The sequence below is a fragment of the Scyliorhinus torazame genome, chromosome 4 (assembly GCF_047496885.1).
Source record: "Scyliorhinus torazame isolate Kashiwa2021f chromosome 4, sScyTor2.1, whole genome shotgun sequence".
In the NCBI taxonomy this organism is placed as follows: Eukaryota; Metazoa; Chordata; class Chondrichthyes; order Carcharhiniformes; family Scyliorhinidae; genus Scyliorhinus; species Scyliorhinus torazame.
The window spans coordinates 49,845,024-49,870,883 of NC_092710.1; the positions used below are offsets into that span (position 1 = coordinate 49,845,024).

At 42.2% G+C, this 25,860-nt stretch overlaps 8 non-coding genes across 8 annotated transcripts; all 8 read right to left on the bottom strand.

Annotated features, from left to right (window-relative positions):
- Positions 1-117: 117 nt before the first annotated feature.
- Positions 118-191, bottom strand: trnat-cgu (transfer RNA threonine (anticodon CGU)). The gene has a single exon. It is a non-coding gene; the product is annotated as a tRNA-Thr (tRNA).
- A 1,576-nt stretch (positions 192-1,767) lies between these two features.
- trnat-agu (transfer RNA threonine (anticodon AGU)) lies at positions 1,768-1,841 on the bottom strand. The gene has a single exon. It is a non-coding gene; the product is annotated as a tRNA-Thr (tRNA).
- A 3,273-nt stretch (positions 1,842-5,114) lies between these two features.
- Positions 5,115-5,188, bottom strand: trnat-cgu (transfer RNA threonine (anticodon CGU)). Its single transcript has one exon. It is a non-coding gene; the product is annotated as a tRNA-Thr (tRNA).
- Positions 5,189-6,766: 1,578 nt separating this feature from the next.
- trnat-agu (transfer RNA threonine (anticodon AGU)) lies at positions 6,767-6,840 on the bottom strand. Its single transcript has one exon. It is a non-coding gene; the product is annotated as a tRNA-Thr (tRNA).
- Positions 6,841-8,432: 1,592 nt separating this feature from the next.
- Positions 8,433-8,506, bottom strand: trnat-cgu (transfer RNA threonine (anticodon CGU)). Its single transcript has one exon. It is a non-coding gene; the product is annotated as a tRNA-Thr (tRNA).
- A 1,592-nt stretch (positions 8,507-10,098) lies between these two features.
- trnat-ugu (transfer RNA threonine (anticodon UGU)) lies at positions 10,099-10,173 on the bottom strand. Its single transcript has one exon. It is a non-coding gene; the product is annotated as a tRNA-Thr (tRNA).
- A 1,561-nt stretch (positions 10,174-11,734) lies between these two features.
- trnav-aac (transfer RNA valine (anticodon AAC)) lies at positions 11,735-11,808 on the bottom strand. The gene has a single exon. It is a non-coding gene; the product is annotated as a tRNA-Val (tRNA).
- A 5,884-nt stretch (positions 11,809-17,692) lies between these two features.
- On the bottom strand, positions 17,693-17,766 carry trnat-cgu (transfer RNA threonine (anticodon CGU)). Its single transcript has one exon. It is a non-coding gene; the product is annotated as a tRNA-Thr (tRNA).
- Positions 17,767-25,860: the final 8,094 nt, after the last annotated feature.

Genomic DNA, 25,860 nt, shown 5'->3' on the forward strand with positions numbered 1-25,860 from the left:
TTGCTTTAGCACACATGGGAATGCAAGCTTTAAGGTTCGCGTTGCAGGGCTTGTGCCAACATTTTCTGCATTTACCATGAAATGTTCAGCATCACTCCTGCCGTTAATTTCCATTGAAGGCACTGCTGAGATTTGAACTCAGGATCTCCTGTTTACGAGACAGGCGCTTTAACCATCTAAGCCACAGCACCACCATGCAAGCTTCGCATGCAAGTTTAGAACAGATTTCAATCATTTTGATTCAACATCAGTTTTCTTGCCATCTCATACGGGCCTTCCGAGTGCATATTAAAACATTCTTTGGAACTGTAAAATCGCATTTATTACTGGAAATGCTGGATTTGTAGCAGTTCTGCATGGGATTAGTAAACAAACAGGAAATGATTGGTCGAACTGGGAAGTGAGTGAACATGACCAGAAATCTATTGTGGTATAATACAGGACAATGTCAGGAGAGAATTTTAACATTAACTGAAAATGATGCAAACTTCTTGACAATTCTCCATGGCTGTTTCTCTTTAGCAAAGATGATATTGTCATCGTTCTTCCATTTCCCTGACCCGTTCTGCATTCTTTATTCTTCTTTTTGTTATTCATTGGGAAGCAAACATCTTGAGCCAAAGTAAGAGCCCTAATAGGGACTTGAACGCTGGACCCTCATAATAAAAGTCTGAAGCTCTACCGAATGAGCTACCAAGGCCCAATCTTTGCTGGTTCTCATAATTTACTTCAACGTTTCATGAGGGATGTTTTGAATTTCCTTCTTTGGTGATGCAGCCTCTCCAGCTCATTTTACTCGCAGGCATAGCAGCAGCCTCCGTTTGGCTTGCTTTCACAAATTCTGCAGCTTGCACCAACTACTCGCTTCCCACCAGTGACTTGTGATGTGACATCAGTTGTTACCCCCGGACCTGCACTGTCACTTCAAGGCTTTGAAGGTTACGTTTAATTCGGTGAAATATAAGTGGGAAGCTACAAAGACACAGATTGTATTGTGAGAGAGAGTAAAGGGTGTCATCTGGTGTTTGTTGTGGCAGAGTGTGAATGCAAGTAAGGTTAACCGGTCAAGTTGCAAAGTGTAAAATCTCAAAGTTTTTGGGTGGGAATAGATTTGTCAGCACCAAATCTTCATGCAAAACGGACCGCTATTTCTCCCGCCTGAATTGTTCTTGCTAACGTACAGCAACAGAAATTGTTCAATATAAAAGCAAATTGCTGCGGATGTGAAATCTCAAAGAAAAAGGGGAAAAGATGGAAAATCTCAGCGGTTCTGGCGGCATCTGGGAAGAGAGAACTGAGCAATTTTTTCGACTCAGGGTGACTCTTCGGCAGAGCAAATCAGTTCATCATTCAATCGTTACACTCTGTTGTCGTTGCTATACTTTTAAAATGTTCCTCCAGGTTTTCTTGAGGGAAATCCTATTATGCATTCAAAGGAAAATACCGCGGATGCTGCAAATCTGCAAGAGAAATTAAAAGTGAGAGGATAAAATCTTTAAAATTCTGAGGTTATCCGTGGTGCCAGATACAGAGTTAAAGTTTCAAATGCGCGTGATCCTTCTACAAGGCTGAAGCGAGGAGGAAATGCGATGGTGTAGGTGAGCAAAATTGAAGATGAGCGGAAAATGTGAGTTTAAAGGTTTGAAAAAATTGCTTCAGCACACAAGGAAAAGCGAGCTTTAAGGTTCGCGTTGCAGGGATTGTGCCAACATTATCTGCATTTACCATGAAATGTCAGGCATGACTCCAGCTGTTAATTTCCATTGAAGGCACTGCTGAGATTTGAACTCAGGATCTCCTGTTTACTAGACAGGCGCTTTAACCATCTAAGCCACAGCACCAGCATGCATGCTTAGTGTGCAAGTTTAGAACAGATTTCAATCATTTTGATTCAACATCAGTTTTCCTGACATCTCATACGGGCCTTCCGAGTGCAAATTAAAATATTCATTGGCACTAGTCTTTGAAACTGTAAACTTGCATTTATTACTGGAAATGCTGGATTTGTAGCAGTTCTGCATGGGATAAGTAAACAAACAGGAAATGATTGGTTGAACTGGGAAGTGAGTGAACATGACCAGAAATCTATTGTGGTATAATACAGGACAATGTCAGGAGAGAATTTTAACATGAACTGAAAATGAAGCAAACTTCTAGACAATTCTCCATGGCTGTTGCACTTCAGCAAAGATGATATTGTCACCGTTCTTCCATTTTCCCTGACCCGTTCTGCATTCTTTATTCTTCTTTTTTGTTGTTCATTGGGAAGCAAACGTCTTGAGCCAAAGTAAGAGCCCTGATAGGGACTTGAACGCTGGACCCTCATAATAAAAGTATGAAGCTCTACCAAATGAGCTACCAAGGCCCAATCTTTGCTGGTTCTCATAATTTACTTCAACGTCTCATGAGGGATGTTTTGAATTTCCTTCTTTGGTGATGCAGCCTCTCCAGCTCATTTTACTCGCAGGCATAGCAGCAGCCTCCGTTTGGCTTCCTTTCACAAATTCTTCAGCTTGCACCAACTACTCGCTTCTCACCAGTGACTTGCGATGTGACATCAGTTGTTACCCCCGGACCTGCACTGTCACTTCAAGGCTATGAAGGTTACGTTTAATTCGGTGAAATATAAGTGGGAAGCTACAAAGACACAGATTGTATTGTGAGAGAGAGTAAACGGTGTCATCTGGCGTTTGTTGTGGCAGAGTGTGAATGCAAGAAAGGTTAACCGGTCAAGTTGCAAAGTGTCAAAATCTCAAAGTTTTTGGGTGGAAATAGATTTGTCAGCACCAAATCTTCATGCAAAACGGACCGCTATTTCTCCCGCCCGAATTGTTCTTGCTAACGTACAGCATCAGAAATTGTTCAATATAAAAGCAAATTGCTGCGGATGTGGAATCTCAAAGAAAAAGGGGAAAAGATGGAAAATCTCAGCGGTTCTGGCGGCATCTGGGAAGAGAGAACTGAGCAATTTTTTCGACTCAGGGTGACTCTTCGGCAGAGCAAATCAGTTCATCATTCAATCGTTACACTCTGTTGTCGTTGCTATACTTTTAAAATGTTCCTCCAGGTTTTCTTGAGGTAAATCCTATTATGCATTCAAAGGAAAATACCGCGGATGCTGCAAATCTGCAAGAGAAACTAAAAGTGAGAGGATAAAATCTTTAAAATTCTGAGGTTATCCGTGGTGCCAGACACAGAGTTAAAGTTTCAAATGCGCGATATCCTTCTACAAGGCTGAAGCGAGGAGGAAATGCGATGGTGTAGGTGAGCAAAATTGAAGATGAGCGGAAAATGTGAGTTTAAAGGTTTGAAAAAATTGCTTCAGCACACAAGGGAAAGCGAGCTTTAAGGTTCGTGTTGCAGGGATTGTGCCAACATTTACTGCATTCACCTTGAAATGTTGAGCATCACTCCAGCTGTTAATTTCCATTGAAGGCACTGCTGAGATTGAAACTCAGGATCTCCTGTTTACTAGACTGGCGCTTTAACCATCTAAGCCACAGCACCAGCATGCAAGCTTAGCATGCAAGTATAGAACAGATTTCAATCATTTTGATTCAACATCAGTTTTCCTGACATCTCATACGGGCCTTCCGAGTGCAAATTAAAATATTAATTGGCACTGGTCTTTGAATCTGTAAAATTGCACTTATTACTGGAAATGCTGGATTTGTAGCAGTTCTGCATGGGATAAGTAAACAAACAGGAAATGATTGGTCGAACTGGGAAGTGAGTGAACATGACCAGAAATCTATTGTGGTTTAATACAGGACAATGTCAGGAGAGAGTTTTAACATGAACTGAAAATGAAGCAAACTTCTTGACAATTCTCCACGGCTGTTGCACTTTAGCAAAGATGATATTGTCACCGTTCTTCCATTTTTCCTGACCCGGTCTGCATTCTTTATTCTTCTTTTTTGTTGTTCATTGGTAAGCAAACGTCTTGAGCCAAAGTAAGAGCCCTGATAGGGACTTGAACGCTGGACCCTCATAATAAAAGTCTGAAGCTCTACCGAATGAGCTACCAAGGACTAATCTTTGCTGGTTCTCATAAGTTACTTCAAAGTCTCAAGAGGGATGTTTTGAATTTCCTTCTTTGGTGATGCAGCGTCTCCAGCTCGTTTTAATCACAGGCATGGCAGCAGCCTCCGTTTGGCTTCCTTTCACAAATTCTTCAGCTTGCACCAACTACTCGCTTCTTACCAGTGACTTGTGATGTGACATCAGTTGTTACCCCCGGACCTGCACTGTCACTTCAAGGCTTTGAAGATTACGTCTAATTCGATGAAATATAAGTGGGAAGCTACAAAGACACAAAGATTGTATTGTGAGAGAGAGTAAAGGGTGTCTTCTAGTGTTTGTTGTGGCAGAGTGTGAATGCAAGTAAGGTTAACCAGTCAAGTTGCAAAGTGTCAAAATCTCAAAGTTTTTGGGTGGAAATAGGTTTGTCAGCAGCAAATCTTCATGCAAAACGGATCGCTATTTCTCCCGCCCGAATTGTTCTTGCTAACGTACAGCATCAGAAATTGTTCAATATAAAAGCAAATTACTGCGGATGTGAAATCTCAAAGAAAAAGGGGAAAAGATGGAAAATCTCAGCGGTTCTGGCGGCATCTGGGAAGAGAGAACTGAGCAATTTTTTGAAGTCAGGGTCACTCTTAGGCAGAGCAAATCAGTTAATCATTCAATCGTTACACTGTGTTGTCGATGCTATACATTTAAAATGTTCCTCCATGTTTTCTTGAGGTAAATCCTATTCTGGACTCAAAGGAAAATACCGCGGATGCTGCAAATCTGCCAGAGAAACTAAAAGTGAGAGGATAAAATCTTTAAAATTCTGAGGTTATCCGTGGTGCCAGACACAGAGTTAAAGTTTCAAATGCGCGATATCCTTCTACAAGGCTGAAGCGAGGAGGAAATGCGATGAGGAAATGCGATGGTGTAGGTGAGCAAAATTGAAGATGAGCGGAAAATGTGAGTTCAAAGGTTTGAACAAATTGCTTTCGCACAAATGGGAATGCAAGCTTTAAGGTTCGCGTTGCAGGGATTGTGCCAACATTTTCTGCATTTACCATGAAATGTTCAGCATCACTCCAGCCGTTAATTTCCATTGAAGGTACTGCTGAGATTTGAACTCAGGATCTCCTGTTTACGAGACAGGCGCTTTAACCATCTAAGCCACAGCACCACCATGCAACCTTAGCATGCAAGTTTAGAACAGATTTCAATCATTTTGATTCAACATCAGTTTTCTTGCCATCTCATACGGGCCTTCCGAGTGCATATTAAAACATTCTTTGGAACTGTAAAATCGCATTTATTACTGGAAATGCTGGATTTGTAGCAGTTCTGCATGGGATTAGTAAACAAACAGGAAATGATTGGTCGAACTGGGAAGTGAGTGAACATGACCAGAAATCTATTGTGGTATAATACAGGACAATGTCAGGAGAGAATTTTAACATTAACTGAAAATGATGCAAACTTCTTGACAATTCTCCATGGCTGTAGCTCTTTAGCAAAGATGATATTGTCACCGTTCTTCCATTTTCCCTGACCCGTTCTGCATTCTTTATTCTTCTTTTTTGTTGTTCATTGGGAAGCAAACATCTTGAGCCAAAGTAAGAGCCCTGATAGGGACTTGAACGCTGGATCCTCATAATAAAAGTATGAAGCTCTACCGAAGGAGCTACCAAGGCCCAATCTTTGCTGGTTCTCATAATTTACTTCAACGTCTCATGAGGGATGTTTTGAATTTCCTTCTTTGTTGATGCAGCCTCTCCAGCTCATTTTACTCGCAGGCAGAGCAGCAGCCTCCGTTTGGCTTCCTTTCTCAAATTCTTCAGCTTGCACCAACTACTCGCTTCTTACCAGTGACTTGTGATGTGACAACAGTTGTTACCCCCGGTCCTGCACTGTCACTTCAAGGCTATGAAGATTACGTTTAATTCGGTGAAATATAAGTGGGAAGCTACAAAGACACAGATTGTATTGTGAGAGAGAGTAAAGGGTGTCATCTGGTGTTTGTTGTGGCAGAGTGTGAATGCAAGTAAGGTTAACCGGTCAAGTTGCAAAGTGTAAAATCTCAAAGTTTTTGGGTGGAAATAGATTTGTCAGCACCAAATCTTCATGCAAAACGGAGCGCTATTTCTCCCGCCCGAATTGTTCTTGCTAACGTACAGCAACAGAAATTGTTCAATATAAAAGCAAATTACTGCGGATGTGAAATCTCAAAGAAAAAGGGGAAAAGATGGAAAATCTCAGCGGTTCTGGCGGCATCTGGGAAGAGAGAACTGAGCAATTTTTTCGACTCAGGGTGACTCTTCGGCAGAGCAAATCAGTTCATCATTCAATCGTTACACTCTGTTGTCGTTGCTATACTTTTAAAATGTTCCTCCAGGTTTTCTTGAGGGAAATCCTATTATGCATTCAGAGGAAAATACCGCGGATGCTGCAAATCTGCAAGAGAAATTAAAAGTGAGAGGATAAAATCTTTAAAATTCTGAGGTTATCCGTGGTGCCAGATACAGAGTTAAAGTTTCAAATGCGCGTGATCCTTCTACAAGGCTGAAGCGAGGAGGAAATGCGATGGTGTAGGTGAGCAAAATTGAAGATGAGCGGAAAATGTGAGTTTAATGGTTTGAAAAAATTGCTTCAGCACACAAGGAAAAGCGAGCTTTAAGATTCGCGTTGCAGGGATTGTGCCAACATTTTCTGCATTTACCATGAAATGTCAGGCATGACTCCAGCTGTTAATTTCCATTGAAAGCACTGCTGAGATTTGAACTCAGGATCTCCTGTTTACTAGACAGGCGCTTTAACCATCTAAGCCACAGCACCAGCATGCATGCCTAGCGTGCAAGTTTAGAACAGATTTCAATCATTTTGATTCAACATCAGTTTTCCTGACATCTCATACGGGCCTTCCGAGTGCAAATTAAAATATTCATTGGCACTAGTCTTTGAAACTGTAAACTTGCATTTATTACTGGAAATGCTGGATTTGTAGCAGTTCTGCATGGGATAAGTAAACAAACAGGAAATGATTGGTCGAACTGGGAAGTGAGTGAACATGACCAGAAATCTATTGTGGTATAATACAGGACAATGTCAGGAGAGAATTTTAACATGAACTGAAAATGAAGCAAACTTCTCGACAATTCTCCATGGCTGTTGCACTTCAGCAAAGATGATATTGTCACCGTTCTTCCATTTTCCCTGACCCGTTCTGCATTCTTTATTCTTCTTTTTTGTTGTTCATTGGGAAGCAAACGTCTTGAGCCAAAGTAAGAGCCCTGATAGGGACTTGAACGCTGGACCCTCATAATAAAAGTATGAAGCTCTACCGAATGAGCTACCAAGGCCCAATCTTTGCTGGTTCTCATAATTTACTTCAACGTCTCATGAGGGATGTTTTGAATTTCCTTCTTTGGTGATGCAGCCTCTCCAGCTCATTTTACTCGCAGGCAGAGCAGCAGCCTCCGTTTGGCTTCCTTTCACAAATTCTTCAGCTTGCACCAACTACTCGCTTCTCACCAGTGACTTGTGATGTGACATCAGTTGTTCCCCCCGGACCTGCACTGTCACTTCAAGGCTTTGAAGGTTACGTTTAATTCGGTGAAATATAAGTGGGAAGCTACAAAGACACAGATTGTATTGTGAGAGAGAGTAAACGGTGTCATCTGGCGTTTGTTGTGGCAGAGTGTGAATGCAAGTAAGGTTAACCGGTCAAGTTGCAAAGTGTCAAAATCTCAAAGTTTTTGGGTGGAAATAGATTTGTCAGCACCAAATCTTCATGCAAAACGGACCGCTATTTCTCCCGCCCAAATTGTTCTTGCTAACGTACAGCAACAGAAATTGTTCAATATAAAAGCAAATTGCTGCGGATGTGAAATCTCAAAGAAAAAGGGGAAAAGATGGAAAATCTCAGCGGTTCTGGCGGCATCTGGGAAGAGAGAACTGAGCAATTTTTTCGACTCAGGGTGACTCTTCGGCAGAGCAAATCAGTTCATCATTCAATCGTTACACTCTGTTGTCGTTGCTATACTTTTAAAATGTTCCTCCAGGTTTTTTTGAGGTAAATCCTATTATGCATTCAAAGGAAAATACCGCGGATGCTGCAAATCTGCAAGAGAAACTAAAAGTGAGAGGATAAAATGTTTAAAATTCTGAGGTTATCCGTGGTGCCAGACACAGAGTTAAAGTTTCACATGCGCGATATCCTTCTACAAGGCTGAAGCGAGGAGGAAATGCGATGGTGTAGGTGAGCAAAATTGAAGATGAGCGGAAAATGTGAGTTGAAAGGTTTGAAAAAATTGCTTCAGCACACAAGGGAATGCAAGCTTTAAGGTTCGCGTTGCAGGGATTGCGCCAACATGTTCTGCATTTACCATGAAATGTTCAGCATCACTCCAGCTGTTAATTTCCATTGAAGGCACTGCTGAGATTTGAACTCAGGATCTCCTGTTTACGAGTCAGGCGCTTTAACCATCTAAGCCACAGCACCAGCATGCATGCTTAGTTTGCAAGTTTAGAACAGATTTCAATCATTTTGATTCAACATCAGTTTTCCTGACATCTCATACGGGCCTTCCGAGTGCAAATTAAAATATTCATTGGCACTAGTCTTTGAAACTGTAAACTTGCATTTATTACTGGAAATGCTGGATTTGTAGCAGTTCTGCATGGGATAAGTAAACAAACAGGAAATGATTGGTCGAACTGGGAAGTGAGTGAACATGACCAGAAATCTATTGTGGTATAATACAGGACAATGTCAGTAGAGAATTTTAACATGAACTGAAAATGAAGCAAACTTCTAGACAATTCTCCATGGCTGTTGCACTTTAGCAAAGATGATATTGTCACCGTTCTTCCATTTTCCCTGACCCGTTCTGCATTCTTTATTCTTCTTTTTTGTTGTTCATTGGGAAGCAAACGTCTTGAGCCAAAGTAAGAGCCCTGATCGGGACTTGAACGCTGGACCCTCATAATAAAAGTATGAAGCTCTACCGAATGAGCTACAAAGGCCCAATCTTTGCTGGTTCTCATAATTTACTTCAACGTCTCATGAGGGATGTTTTGAATTTCCTTCTTTGGTGATGCAGCCTCTCCAGCTCATTTTACTCGCAGGCATAGCAGCAGCCTCCGTTTGGCTTCCTTTCTCAAATTCTTCAGCTTGCACCAACTACTCGCTTCTCACCAGTGACTTGTGATGTGACATCAGTTGTTACCCCCGGACCTGCACTGTCACTTCAAGGCTTTGAAGGTTACGTTTAATTCGGTGAAATATAAGTGGGAAGCTACAAAGACACAGATTGTATTGTGAGAGAGAGTAAACGGTGTCATCTGGCGTTTGTTGTGGCAGAGTGTGAATGCGAGTAAGGTTAACCGGTCAAGTTGCAAAGTGTCAAAATCTCAAAGTTTTTGGGTGGAAATAGATTTGTCAGCACCAAATCTTCATGCAAAACGGACCGCTATTTCTCCCGCCCGAATTGTTCTTGCTAACGTACAGCAACAGAAATTGTTCAATATTAAAGCAAATTACTGCGGATGTGAAATCTCAAAGAAAAAGGGGAAAAGATGGAAAATCTCAGCGGTTCTGGCGGCATCTGGGAAGAGAGAACTGAGCAAATATTTCGACTCAGGGTCACTCTTCGGCAGAGCAAATCAGTTAATCATTCAATCGTTACACTCTGTTGTCGTTGCTATACTTTTAAAATGTTCCTCCAGGTTTCCTTGAGGTAAATCCTATTATGCATTCAAAGGAAAATACCGCGGATGCTGCAAATCTGCAAGAGAAACTAAAAGTGAGAGGATAAAATCTTTAAAATTCTGAGGTTATCCGTGGTGCCAGACACTGAGTTAAAGTTTCAAATGCGCGATATCCTTCTACAAGCCTGAAGCGAGGAGGAAATGCGATGGGGTAGGTGAGCAAAATTGAAGATGAGCGGAAAATGTGAGTTTAAAGGTTTGAAAAAATTGCTTCAGCACACAAGGGAATGCAAGCTTTAAGGTTCGCGTTGCAGTGATTGCGCCAACATTTTCAGCATTCACCATGAAATGTTCAGCATCACTCCAGCTGTTAATTTCCATTGAAGGCACTGCTGAGATTTGAACTCAGGATCACGCTGTTTACAAGACAGGCGCTTTAACCATCTAAGCCACAGCACCAGCATGCATGCTTAGCGTGCAAGTTTAGAACAGATTTCAATCATTTTGATTCAACATCAGTTTTCCTGACATCTCATACGGGCCTTCCGAGTGCATATTAAAACATTCTTTGGAACTGTAAAATTGCATTTATTACTGGAAATGCTGGATTTGTAGCAGTTCTGCATGGGATTAGTAAAAAACAGGAAATGATTGGTCGAACTGGGAAGTGAGTGAACATGACCAGAAATCTATTGTGGTGTAATACAGGACAATGTCAGGAGAGAATTTTAACATTAACTGAAAATGATGCAAACTTCTTGACAATTCTCCATGGCTGTTGCTCTTTAGCAAAGATGATATTGTCACCGTTCTTCCATTTCCCTGACCCGTTCTGCATTCTTTATTCTTCTTTTTGTTGTTCATTGGGAGGCAAACATCTTGAGCCAAAGTAAGAGCCCTGATAGGGCCTTGAACGCTGGACCCTCATAATAAAAGTCTGAAGCTCTACCGAATGAGCTACCAAGGCCCAATCTTTGCTGGTTCTCATAATTTACTTCAACGTCTCATGAGGGATGTTTTGAATTTCCTTCTTTGGTGATGCAGCCTCTCCAGCTCATTTTACTCGCAGGCATAGCAGTATCCTCCGTTTGGCTTCCTTTCACAAATTCTTCAGCTTGCACCAACTACTCGCTTCTCACCAGTGACTTGTGATGTGACATCAGTTGTTACCCCCGGACCTGCACTGTCACTTCAAGGCTTTGAAGGTTACGTTTAATTCGGTGAAATATAAGTGGGAAGCTACAAAGACACAGATTGTATTGTGAGAGAGAGTAAACGGTGTAATCTGGCGTTTGTTGTGGCAGAGTGTGAATGCAAGTAAGGTTAACCGGTCAAGTTGCAAAGTGTCAAAACCTCAAAGTTTTTGGGTGGAAACAGATTTGTCAGCATTAAATCTTCATGCAAAACGAACCGCTATTTCTCCCGCCCGAATTGCTAACGTACAGCAACAGAAATTGTTCAATATTAAAGCAAATTACTGCGGATGTGAAATCTCAAAGAAAAAGGGGAAAAGATGGAAAATCTCAGCGGTTCTGGCAGCATCTGTGAAGAGAGAACTGAGCAATTTTTTCGACTCAGGGTCACTCTTCGGCAGAGCAAATCAGTTAATCATTCAATCGTTACACTCTGTTGTACTTTTAAAATGTTCCTCCAGGTTTTCTTGAGGTAAATCCTATTATGCATTCAAAGGAAAATACCGCGGATGCTGCAAATCTGCAAGAGAAACTAAAAGTGAGAGGATAAAATCTTTAAAATTCTGAGGTTAGATGTGGTGCCAGACACAGAGTTAAAGTTTCAAATGCGCGATACCCTTCTACAAGGCTGAAGCGAGGAGGAAATGCGATGGGGTAGGTGAGCAAAATTGAAGATGAGCGGAAAATGTGAGTTTAAAGGTTTGAAAAAATTGCTTCAGCACACATGGGAATGCAAGCTTTAAGGTTCGCGTTGCAGGGATTTCGCCAACATTTTCGGCATTCACCATGAAATGTTCAGCATCACTCCAGCCGTTAATTTCCAATGAAGGCACTGCTGAGATTTGAACTCAGGATCTCCTGTTTGTTAGACAGGCGCTTTAACCATCTAAGCCACAGCACCAGCATGCAAGCTTGGTGTGCAAGTTTAGAACAGATTTCAATCATTTTGATTCAACATCAGTTTTCCTGACATCTCATACGGGCCTTCCGAGTGCAAATTAAAATATTCATTGGCACTGGTCTTTGAAACTGTAAAATTGCATTTATTACTGGAAATGCTGGATTTGCAGCAGTTCTGCATGGGATAAGTAAACAAACAGGAAATGATTGGTCGAACTGGGAAGTGAGTGAACATGACCAGAAATCTATTATGGTTTAATACAGGACAATGTCAGGCGAGAGTTTTAGCATGAACTGAAAATGTAGCAAACTTCTTGACAATTCTCCATGGCTGTTACACTTTAGCAAATACGATATGGTCACCGTTCTTCCATTTTTCCTGACCCATTTTGCATTCTTTATTCATCTTTTTTGTTGTTCATTGGGAAGCAAACGTCTTGAGCCAAAGTAAGAGCCCTGATCGGGACTTGAACGCTGGGCCCTCATATTAAAATTCTGAAGCTCTATCGAATGAGCTACCAAGTGACTTGTGATGTGACAACAGTTGTTACCCCCGGACCTGCACTGTCACTTCAAGGCTTTGAAGATTACGTTTAATTCGGTGAAATATAAGTGGGAAGCTACAAAGACACAGATTGTATTGTGAGAGAGAGTAAAGGGTGTCATTTGGTGTTTGTTGTGGCAGAGTGTGAATGCAAGTAAGGTTAACCGGTCAAGTTGCAAAGTGTCAAAATTTCAAAGTTTTTGGGTGGAAATAGATTTGTCAGCACCAAATCTTCATGCAAAACGGACCGCTATTTCTCCCGCCCGAATTGTTCTTGCTAACGTACAGCAACAGAAATTGTTCAATATAAAAGCAAATTACTGCGGATGTGAAATCTCAAAGAAAAAGGGGAAAAGATGGAAAATCTCAGCGGTTCTGGCGGCATCTGGGAAGAGAGAACTGAGCAATTTTTTCGACTCAGGGTCACTCTTCGGCAGAGCAAATCAGTTAATCATTCAATCGTTACACTCTGTTGTCGTTGCTATACTTTTAAAATGTTGCTCCAGGTTTTCTTGAGGTAAATCCTATTATGCATTCAAAGGAAAATACCGCGGATGCTGCAAATCTGCAAGAGAAACTAAAAGTGAGAGGGTAAAATCTTAAAAAATCTGAGGATATCCGTGGTGCCAGACACAGAGTTAAAGTTTCAAATGCGCGTGATCCTTCTACAGGGCTGAAGCGAGGAGGAAATGCGATGGTGTAGGTGAGCAAATTTGAAGATGAGTTGAAAATGCGAGTTAAAAGGTTTGAAAAAAGTGCTTCAGCACACAAGGGAAAGCAAGCTTTAAGGTTCGCATTGCGGGGACATTGCCAACATTATCTGCATTCACCATGAAATGTTGAGCATTACTCCAGCTGTTATTTTCCATTGAAGGCACTGCTGTGATTTAAACTCAGGATCTCCTGTTTACTAGACAGCCGCTTAAACCATCTAAGCCACAGCACCTGCATGCAAGCCTAGCGTGCAAGTTTAGAACAGATTTCAATCATTTTGATTCAACATCAGTTTTCCTGACATCTCATACGGGCCTTCCGAGTGCAAATTAAAATATTCATGGGCACTGGTCTTTGAAACTGTAAAATTGCATTTATTAATGGAAATGCTGGATTTGTAGCAGTTCTGCATGGGATAAGTAAACCAACAGGAAATGATTGGTCGAACTGGGAAGTGAGTGAACATGACCAGAAATCTATTGTGGTTTAATACAGGACAATGTCAGGAGAGAGTTTTAACATGAACTGAAAATGAAGCAAACTTCTTGACAATTCTCCATGGCTGTTGCACTTTAGCAAAGATGATATTGTCACCGTTCTTCCATTTTCCCTGACTCGTTCTGCATACTTTATTCTTCTTTTTTGTTGTTCATTGGGAAGCAAACGTCTTGAGCCAAAGTAAGAGCCCTGATAGGGACATGAACACTGGACCCTCATAATAAAAGTCTGAAGCTCTACCGAATGAGCTACCAAGGCCTAATCTTTGCTGGTTCTCATAATTTACTTCAACGTCTCAGTGAGGGATTTTTTGAATTTCCTTCTTTGGTGATGCAGCCTCTCCAGCTCATTTTACTTGCAGGCATAGCAGCAGCCTCCATAAGACCGTAAGACATAGGAGCTGAAGTAAGGCCATTCGGCCCATCGAGTCCACTCCGCCATTCAATCATGGCTGATTTCAACTCCATTTACCCGCTCTCTCTCCATAGCCCTTAATTCCTCGAAAAATCAAGAATTTATCAACTTCTGTCTTAAAGACACTCAACGTCCCGGCCTCCACCGCCCTCTGTGGCAATGAATTCCACAGACTCACCACTCTCTGGCTGAAGAAATTTCTCCTCATCTCTGTTCTAAAGTGACTCCCTTTTATTCTAAGGCTGTGCCACCGGGTCCTAGTCTCCCCTGCTAATGGAAACAACTTCCCTACATCCACCCTATCTAAGCCATTCATTATCTTGTAAGTTTCTATTAGATCTCCCCTCAACCTCCTAAACTCCAATGAATATAATCCCAGGATCCTCAGACGTTCATCGTATGTTAGGCCTACCATTCCTGGGATCATCCGTGTGAATCTCCGCTGGACCCGCTCCAGTGCCAGTATGTCCTTCCTGAGGGGTGGGGCCCAAAATTGCTCACAGTATTCTAAATGGGGCCTAACTAATGCTTTATAAAGCTTTAGAAGTACATCCATGCTTTTATATTCCAAGCCTCTTGAGGTGAATGACAACATTGCATTTGCTTTCTTAATTACGGACTCAACCTGCAAGTTTACCTTCAGAGAATCCTGGACTAGGACTCCCAAGTCCCTTTGCACTTCAGCATTATGAATTTTGTCACCGTTTAGAAAATAGTCCATGCCTCTATTCTTTTTTCCAAAGCGCAAGACCTCGCACTTGCCCACGTTGAATTTCATCAGCCATTTCTTGGACCACTCTCCTAAACTGTCTAAATCTTTCTGCAGCCTCCCCACCTCCTCCATAATACCTGCCCCTCCACCTATCTTTGTATCATCGGCAAACTTAGCCAGAATGCCCCCAGTCCCGTTTGGCTTCCTTTCACAAATTCTTCAGCTTGCACCAACTACTCGCTTCTTACCAGTGACTTGTGATGTGACATCAGTTGTTACCCCCGGACCTGCACTGTCACTTCAAGGCTTTGAAGATGACGTTTAATTCGGTGAAATATAAGTGGGAAGCTACAAAGACACAGATTGTATTGTGAAAGAGAGAAAAGGGTGTCATCTGGTGTTTGTTGTGGCAGAGTGTGAATGCAGGTAAGGTTAACCGGTCAAGTTGCAAAGTGTCAAAATCTCAAAGTTTTTGGGTGGAAATAGAATTGTCAGCACCAAATCTTCATGCAAAACGGACCGCTATTTCTCCCGCCCGAATTGTTCTTGCTAACGTACAGCAACAGAAATTGTTCAATATAAAAGCAAATTAGTGCGGATGTGAAATCGCAAAGAAAAAGGGAAAAAGATGGAAAATCTCAGCGGTTCTGGCGGCATCTGGGAAGAGAGAACTGAGCAATTTTTTCGACTCAGGGTCACTCTTCGGAAGAGCAAATCAGTTAATCATTCAATCGTTACACTCTGTTGTCGTTGCTATACTTTTAAAATGTTCCTCCAGGTTTTCTTGAGGTAAATCCTATTATGCATTCAAAGGAAAATACCGCGGATGCTGCAAATCTGCAAGAGAAACTAAAAGTGAGAGGGTAAAATCTTTAAAAATCTGAGGATATCCGTGGTGCCAGACACAGAGTTAAAGTTTCAAATGCGCGATATCCTTCTACAGGGCTGAAGCGAGGATGAAATGCGATGGTGTAGGTGAGCAAAATTGAAAATGAGCGGAAAAAGGGAGTTAAAAGGTTTGAAAAAAGTGCTTCAGCACACAAGGGAAAACAAGCTTTTATGTTCATGTTGCAGGGATTGTGCCAACATTTTCTGCATTCACCATGAAATGTTGAGCATCACTCCAGTTGTTAATTTCCATTGAAAGAACTGCTGAGATTTAAACTCAGAATCTCTTGTTTACTAGACAGGCGCTTTAACCATCTAAGCCACAGCATCAGCATGCAGGGTTTGCGTGCAAGTTTAGAACAGATTTCAATCATTTTGATTCAACATCAGTTTTCCTGACATCTCATACGGGCCTTGCGAGTGCAAATTAAAATATTCAGTGGCACTAGTCTTTGAAACTGTAAAATTGCATTTATTACTGGAAATGCTGAATTTGTAGCAGTTCTGCATGGGATAAGTAAACAAACTTAGGTGGATTGGCCATGATAAATTGCCCTTGGTGTCCAAAATTGCCCTTAGAGTGCTGAGTGGGGTTACTGGGTTATGGGGATAGGGTGAGGTGTTGACCTTGGGTAGGGTGCTCTTCCCAAGAGCCGGTGCAGACTCGATGGGCCGAATGGCCTCCTTCTGCACTGTAAATTCTATGATAATCTATGAAACAGGAAATGCTTGGTCGAATTGGGAAGTGAGTGAACATGACCAGAAATCTATTGTGGTATAAAATAGGACAATGTCAGGAGAGAATTTTAACATGAACTGAAAATGTAGCAAACGTCTTGACAATTCTCCATGGCTGTTGCACTTTAGCAAAGATGATATTGTCACCGTTCTTCCATTTTCCCTGACCCGTTCTGCATTCTTTATTCTTCTTTTTTGTTGTTCATTGGGAAGCAAACGTCTTGAGCCAAAGTAAAAGCCCTGATAGGGACTTGAACGCTGGATCCTCATAATAAAAGTGTGAAGCTCTTCCGAATGAGCTACCAAGGCCCAATCTTTGCTGGTTCTCATAATTTACTTCAAAGTCTCATGAGGGATGTTTTGAATTTCCTTCTTTGGTGATGCAGCCTCTCCAGCTCATTTTACTCGCAGGCATAGCAGCAGCCTCCGTTTGGCTTCCTGTCACAAATTCTTCAGCTTGCACCAACGACTCGCTTCTTACCAGTGACTTGTGATGTGACATCAGTTGTTACCCCCGGACCTGCACTGTCACTTCAAGGCTTTGAAGATTACGTTTAATTCGGTGAAATATAAGTGGGAAGCTACAAAGACACAGATTGTATTGTGAGAGAGAGTAAAGGGTGTCATCTGGTGTTTGTTGTGGCAGAGTGTGAATGCAAGTAAGGTTAACCGGTCAAGTTGCAAAGTGTCAAAATCTCAAAGTTTTTGGGTGGAAATAGATTTGTCAGCACCAAATCTTCATGCAAAACGGACCGCTATTTCTCCCGCCCGAATTGTTCTTGCTAACGTACAGCAACAGAAATTGTTCAATATAAAAGCAAATTACTGCGGATGTGAAATCTCAAAGAAAAAGGGAAAAAGATGGAAAATCTCAGCGGTTCTGGCGGCATCTGGGAAGAGAGAACTGAGCAATTTTTTCGACACAGGGTGACTCTTCGGCAGAGCAAATCAGTAAATCATTCAATCGTTACTCTCTGTTGTTGTTGCTATACATTTAAAATGTTGCTCCAGGTTTTCTTGAGGTAAATCCTATTATGCATTCAAAGGAAAATACCGCGGATGCTGCAAATCTGCAAGAGAAACTAAAAGTGAGAGGATAAAATCTTTTTAAATCGGAGGGTATCCGTGGTGCCAGACACAGAGTTAAAGTTTCAAATGCGCGATATCCTTCTGCAAGGCTGAAGCGAGGATGAAATGCGATGGTGTATGTGAGCAAAATTGAAGATGAGCGGAAAATGTGAGTTAAAAGGTTTGAAAAAAGTGCTTCAGCACACAAGGGAAAGCAAGCTTTAAGGTTCGCGTTGCAGGGATTGTGCCAACATTTCCTGCATTCACCATGAAATGTTGAGCATCACTCCAGCAGTTAATTTCCATTGAAGGTACTGCTGAGATTAGAACTCAGGATCTCCTGTTTACGAGACAGGCGCTTTAACCATTAAAGCCACAGCACCAGCATGCAACCTTAGCGTGCAAGTTTAGAACAGATTTCAATCATTTTGATTCAACATCAGTTTTCCTGACATCTCATACGGGCCTTCCGAGTGCAAATTAAAATATTCATTGGCACTGGTCTTTGAAACTGTAAAATTGCATTTATTACTGGAAATGCTGGATTTGTAGCAGTTCTGAATGGGATAAGTAAACAAACAGGAAATGCTTGGTCGAATTGGGAAGTGAGTGAACATGGCCAGAAATCTATTGTGGTATAATACAGGACAATGTCAGGAGAGAATTTTAACATTAACTGAAAATGATGCAAATTCTTGACAATTCTCCATGGCTGTTGCTCTTTAGCAAAGATGATATTGTCACCGTTCTTCCATTTTCCCTGACCCGTTCTGCATTCTTTCTTCGTCTTTTTTGTTGTTCATTGGGAAGCAAACGTCTTGAGCCAAAGTAAGAGTCGTGATAGGGACTTGAACGCTGGACCCTCATATGAAAAGTCTGAAGCTCTACCGAATGAGCTACCAAGGCCCAATCTTGGCTGGTTCTCATAAGTTACTTCAACGTCTCATGAGGGATGTTTTGAATTTCCTTCTTTGGTGATGCAGCCTCTCCAGCTCATTTTACTCGCAGGCATTGCAGCAGCCTCCGTTTGGCTTCCTTTCACAAATTCTTCAACTTGCACCAACTACTCGCTTCTTACCAGTGACTTGTGATGTGACATCAGTTGTTACCCCCGGACCTGCTCTGTCACTTCAAGGCTTTGAAGATTACGTTTAATTCGGTGAAATATAAGTGGGAAGCTACAAAGACACAGATTGTATTGTGAGAGAGAGTAAAGGGTGTCATCCGGTGTTTGTTGTGGCAGAGTGTGAATGCAAGTAAGGTTAACCGGTCAAGTTGCAAAGTGTCAAAATCTCAAAGTTTTTGGGTGGAAATAGATTTGTCAGCACCAAATCTTCATGCAAAACGGACCGCTATTTCTCCCGCCTGAATTGTTCTTGCTAACGTACAGCAACATAAATTGTTCAATATAAAAGCAAATTAGTGCGGATGTGAAATCTCAAAGAAAAAGGGGAAAAGATGGAAATTCTCAGCGGTTCTGGAAGCATCTGTGAAGAAAGAACTGAGCAATTTTTTCGACTCAGGGTCACTCTTAGGCAGAGCAAATCAGTTAACCATTCAATCGTTACACTCTGTTGTCGTTGCTATACTTTTAAAATGTTCCTCCAGGTTTTCTTCAGGTAAATCCTATTATGCATTCAGAGGAAAATACCGTGGATGCTGCAAATCTGCAAGAGAAACTAAAAGTGAGAGGGTAAAATCTTTAAGAATCTGAGGATATCCGTGGTGCCAGACACAGAGTTAAAGTTTCAAATGCGCGATATCCTTCTACAAGGCTGAAGCGAGGAGGGAATGAGATGGTGTAGGTGAGCAAAATTGAAGATGAGCGGAAAATGGGAGTTAAAAGGTTTGAAAAAAGTGCTTCAGCACACAAGGGAAAGCAAGCTTGAACATTCGTGTTGCAGGGATTGTGCCAACATTCACTGCATTCACAATGAAATGTTGAGCATCACTCCAGCTGTTAATTTCCATTGAAGGCACTGCTGTGATTTGAATTCAGGATCTCCTGTTTACTAGACAGGCACTCTAACCATCTATGCCACAGCACCAGCATGCAAGCTTAGCGTGCAAGTTTAGAACAGATTTCAATCATTTTGATTCAACATCCGTTTTCCTGACATCTCATACGGGCCTTCCGAGTGCAAATTAAAATATTCATTGGCACTGGTATTTGGAACTGTAAAATTGCATTTATTACTGGAAATGCTGGATTTGTAGCAGTTCTGCATGGGATAAGTAAACAAACAGGAAATGATTGGTCGAACTGGGAAGTGAGTGAACATGACCAGAAATCGATTGTTGTTTAATACAGGACAATGTCATGAGAGAGTTTTAACATGAACTGAAAATGTAGCAAACTTCTTGACAATTCTCCATGGCTGTTGCACTTTAGCAAAGGTGATATTGTCACCGCTCTTCCATTTTCCCTGACCCGTTCTGCATTCTTCATTCTTCTTTTTTGTTGTTCATTGGGAAGCAAACGTCTTGAGCCAAAGTAAGAGCCCTGATCGGGACTTGAACGCTGGACCCTCATATTAAAATTCTGAAGCTCGACCGAATGACCTACCAAGGCCTAATCTTTGCTGGTTCTCATAAGTTACTTCAAAGTCTCATGAGGGATGTTTTGAATTTCCTCCTTTGGTGATGCAGCCTCTCCAGCTCATTTTACTCGCAGGCATAGCAGCCGCCTCCGTTTGGCGTCCTTTCACAAATTCTTCAGCTTGCACCAACTACTCGCTTCTTACCAGTGACTTGTGATGTGACATCAGTTGTTACCCCCGGACCTGCACTGTCACTTCAAGGCTTTGAAGATTACGTTTAATTCGGTGAAATATAAGTGGGAAGCTACAAAGACACAGATTATATTGTGAGAGAGAGTAAAGGGTGTCATCTGGTGTTTGTTGTGGCAGAGTGTGAATGCAAGTAAGGTTAACCGGTCAAGTTGCAAAGTGTCAAAATCTCAAAGTTTTTGGGTGGAAATAGATTTGTCAGCACCAAATCTTCATGCAAAATGGAACGCTATTTCTCCCGCCCGAATTGTTCTTGCTAACGTACAGCAACAGAAATTGTTCAATATAAAAGCAAATTACTGCGGATGTGAAATCTCAAAGAAAAGGGGGGAAAGATGGAAAATCTCAGCGGTTCTGGCGGCATCTGGGAAGAGAGAACTGAGCATTTTTTTCGACTCAGGCTCACTCTTAGGCAGAGCAAATCAGTTAATCATTCAATCGTTACACTCTGTTGTCGTTGCTATACTATTAAAATGTTCCTCCAGCTCATTTTACTCGCAGGCACAGCAGCAGCCTCCGTTTGTCTTCCTTTCACAAATTCTTCAGCTTGCACCAACTACTCGCTTCTTACCAGTGACTTGTGATGTGACAACAGTTATTACCCCCGGACCTGCACTGTCACTTCAAGGCTTTGAAGATTACGTTTAATTCGGTGAAATATAAGTGGGAAGCTACAAAGACACAGATTGTATTGTGAGAGAGAGTAAAGGGTGTCATCTGGTGTTTGTTGTGGCAGAGTGTGAATGCAAGTAAGGTTAACCGGTCAAGTTGCAAAGTGTCAAAATCTCAAAGTTTTTGGGTGGAAATAGATTTGTCAGCACCAAATCTTCATGCAAAATGGACCGCTATTTCTCCCGCCCAAATTGTTCTTGCTAACGTACAGCAACAGAAATTGTTCAATATAAAAGCAAATTACTGCGGATGTGAAATCTCAAAGAAAAGGGGGAAAAGATGGAAAATCTCAGCGGTTCTGGCGGCATCTGGGAAGAGAGAACTGAGCATTTTTTTCGACTCAGGCTCACTCTTAGGCAGAGCAAATCAGTTAATCATTCAATCGTTACACTCTGTTGTCGTTGCTATACTATTAAAATGTTCCTCCAGGTTTTCTTGAGGTAAATGCTATTCTGCAATCAAAGGAAAATACCGCGGATGCTGCAAATCTGCAAGAGAAACTAAAAGTGAGAGGATAAAATCTTTAAAAATCTGAGGATATCCGTGGTGCCAGGCACAGAGTTAAAGTTTCAAATGCGCGTGATCCTTCTACAGAGCTGTAACGAGGAGGAACTGCGATGGTGTTGGTGAGTAAAATTGAAGATGAGCGGAATATGGGAGTTAAAAGGTTTGAAAAAAGCGCTTCAGCACACAAGGGAAAGCAAGCTTTAACATTCGTGTTGCAGGGATTGTGCCAACATTCACAATGAAATGTTGAGCATCACTCCAGCTGTTAATTTCCATTGAAGGCACTGCTGTGATTTGAATTTAGGATCTCCTGTTTACTAGACAGGCACTCGAACCATCTATGCCACAGCACCAGCATGCAAGCTTAGCGTGCAAGTTTAGAACAGATTTCAATCATTTTGATTCAACATCCGTTTTCCTGACATCTCATACGGGCCTTCCGAGTGCAAATTAAAATATTCATTGGCACTGGTATTTGGAACTGTAAAATTGCATTTATTACTGGAAATGCTGGATTTGTAGCAGTTCTGCATGGGATAAGTAAACAAACAGGAAATGATTGGTCGAACTGGGAAGTGAGTGAACATGACCAGAAATCTATTGTGGTATAATACAGGGCAATGTCAGGAGAGAATTTTAACATGAACTGAAAATGTAGCAAACTTCTTGACAATTCTCCATGGCTGTTGCACTTTAGCAAAGGTGATATTGTCACCGCTCTTCCATTTTCCCTGACCCGTTCTGCATTCTTCATTCTTCTTTTTTGTTGTTCATTGGGAAGCAAACGTCTTGAGCCAAAGTAAGAGCCCTGATAGGGACTTGAACGCTGGACCCTCATAATAAAAGTATGAAGCTCTACCGAATGAGCTACCAAGGCCCAATCTTTGCTGGTTCTCATAATTTACTTCAACGTCTCATGAGGGATGTTTTGAATTTCCTTCTTTGGTGATGCAGCCTCTCCAGCTCATTTTACTCGCAGGCACAGCAGAAGCCTCCGTTTGGCTTCCTTTCACAAATTCTTCAGCTTGCACCAACTACTCGCTTCTTACCAGTCACTTGTGATGTGACAACAGCTGTCACCCCCGGACCTGCACTGTCACTTCAAGGCTTTGAAGATTACGTTTAATTCGGTGAAATATAAGTGGGAAGCTACAAAGACACAGATTGTATTGTGAGAGAGAGTAAAGGGTGTCATCTGGTGTTTGTTGTGGCAGAGTGTGAATGCAAGGAAGGTAAACCGGTCATGTTGCAAAGTGTCAAAATCTCAAGGTTTTTGGGTGGGAATAGATTTGTCAGCACCAAATCTTCATGCAAAACGGACTGCTATTTCTCCCGCCCGAATTGTTCTTGCTAATGTACAGCAACAGAAATTGTTCAATATAAAAGCAAATTACTTTGGATGTGAAATCTCAAAGAAAAAGGGGAAAAGATGGAAAATCTCAGCGGTTCTGGCGGCATCTGTGAAGTGAGAAGTGAGCAATTTTTTCAACTCAGGGTCACTCGTAGTCAGAGCAAATCAGTTTATCATTCAATCGTTACACTCTGTTGTCGTTGCTATACTTTTAAAATGTGCCTGCAGGTTTTCTTGAGGTAAATCCTATTATGCATTCAAAGGAAAATACCGCGGATGCTGCAAATCTGCAAGAGAAACTAAAAGTGAGAGGGTAAAATCTTTAAAAATCTGAGGATCTCCGTGGTGCCAGACACAGAGTTAAAGTTTTAAATGCGCGTGATCCTGTCAAATCCCAAATTTCTTTACCCGTCAGTCTGGCCTCAATAAAAGTCGAGATGGATTTGCAGGTACAGCATTAGTTATTTTATTTGACTTGCAAGCTTGATTCATTTCACAGAGGTATAAGACACACCCCGTCTCCTACACCCCGGAAAGCGAATGAACAAAGAGACAAAGGGATCTCTGCAAATCAATTCAAATGGTATCAAGTTTCACATACACGATTCCCATAGGTCATCCTATACCCCTCCTGACCTAGTCAGACATTCTGATTGGCTCACTTCCAATCCCTTCCTCTGGCCCCTATTACCCAGCATCCTTTTCTCCTCCTTTGGTGGACACACCTCCTCCTTGCTTTGCCATGCGGTCTGAAATCATTTGTCTGTGAACTCACCAGAATGAGACTGGCGTATCTCTACATTACAGTAACTAATATCTCTAAAGTAACTATTTTATATCACATTCGTCATTCCCTCCTTTTATCATTCCATGATAACCGAACTATCAAATCCATAGCTACGGTCGCTCATCTAAAAAGATCTGTCACTGCATTTCCAATTCCTGGCGTAGCTTCACCCTCATGGATTTTGACAGCTAAGATTTTAGGGGCGTTGATCTGTTCCAGTGTACCCCACATTCTACCCATCACACATTTAAGGATGGCTGGGCCCACAAAGATGCAGCCGATAGCCACCACTAAATGCATGACCATATTTATCAACCAGTCCTTCCAACCTCCAAATCCCCAGTTACCCCAAGCGCCAGGATCCTGCATTCCGTCTAGGTGATCCCGTATGTGATCCATAAATTTAGTGATGTTAGCGGTCAAGTCCTGAACTCCCATGATACACTTGTCCTGCACTATGGCGCATACCCCACCCTCACGGGCCAGAAGATAGTCAAGAGCATACCGGTTCTGCATTGCAAACAACCTTAGCTGAGGCAATTCCTTGGTTATTGCCCCGAGGGCTCCCAAGGTTTCATTCCCAAGATGGGAAGGCCACAAATAAAATAATTCCTATTGCTGACAGCCAAGGAACCCCCCAGTAGCCCAGTTTATCTAGCTTCGAAACGCCCATTCGGGCCGCCTAGCAATGCGGAAAGCCCTCGTCCCAACAGTGATATGAGAGACATTCCCCCAGCCACAAAGGAGCTGGAGGCCGGCGTTCAATGGAACGCAAGTGGTGTTGTAACAAACGCATTGGCCAGACGCCTGGGTGATATGGCACCTCCTGTCCGTACAGGTGGGGAACAGACATGTTATATTCGTTTCCACCTGTACCAGCAAACAGCCGTATCCTTCACTGCTGAAACAATTCTCGTACGACCGGGAATCCCTATTGGGAGTGAAGTGGCTAGGTATATATGCCCTCCACCGTTGCAGCCTATCATACTGTGAATGGGAATTATCCCGAGGAAGGGATAGGCAAATAGCCGGTGGTACGGAACCCGGATCGTAAGGAAGAGTGACTTGCTCGGGCGGTGGCTCGGAACGTTGACAATGAACCACCGTTTGGGGAGTTCCCCAAAGCGGTGAAACAGAAAATAACCTAGACACAGCTGCGGGGTTCGGGTAGCAGACAACCCGTCCATGGCCATACAAGCAGTGGTAAATCTGGTAGAAGTGATTCATACTACCCAGGTTTTCCTCAGTTTGGCCTTTAACTAAATTAAGTGTATCTCCCGATAACCTACGTTCTAGCTGTACTTCCCTGCTCACACACCCCGTCCTCTCTCTCGTCCCTCTCGCTCTCTCACAATCTCTTCCTACGCTCTCCTGACGGTCTGATGTTACCTTTATCGCACCAATCTTAACACATCCAAAATCAAACTTACATGTACTCCAAAAACGAGGCAATGTCCATATAATGTTCCCTTCCCACCGCCGGGACCAGTGCAATTGCTTCATGACTCCTGCATTCTCCTTAACTTTGACGACCTTCCATGAGTCGATACCATGTCTTCGTATATGGGGGCAGCGAAGAACATTACCTTTGCATAGGTGATGTATCCTTGTAGATTGGTTGGGGTTACAAATATAGATAATATTCCCCTTTTCCATGTCCGTCGCCAATAACACTCCAAGCGAGGTGAGGCCAAATATCACACAGACGGTGCGTAGCCACCCCATCATGCTCCACACCTGTAAAATAGCACTGGAGAAGGGAGGCAGGTTAATCTGTCCAAGAAAATGAGGCCCGTTATCAGAACTCAACTGAGCTGGTCTACTGTACCGGGGAATGATTTCCCGCATCAGAACTTTAACCACAGTAGCAGCTTTATTATCGGTAGTCGGATATGCCTCAACCCATCTGCTGAACCCATCCACAATGACCAAAACATATTTATAACATTGACACCTTTCCAACTCAATGTAATCCATTTAGAGCGTCTCAAAGGGACCACTGGGCAATGGGGTTTGCCCCAACCCACAAGGGATACCTTTTCCGGTGTTATATTGCTGACAAATCAAACACCGATTACTGATACTCTGGGCCAACCCCTGCATTTTAGGGTGCCACCAAGTGTCCAGCAACAAATCACTAGTCCCCCGAGCCCCACAATGAGTTGCAAAGTGTACACATTCGATGAGTCATAAAGCCAGTACATCAGACATACAAGTCTGATGTGCTGGCGTGGTCCATAAAGAAGAAACAGAATCATATGTACAACCTAACCGTTTCCACATTTGTTTATCACTCTCAGGAGCGTCCTCCTGTAACCTTATGATGTCTTGGATGGTTGGCATTGACTTGTCAGAAGCAGACATATTTATA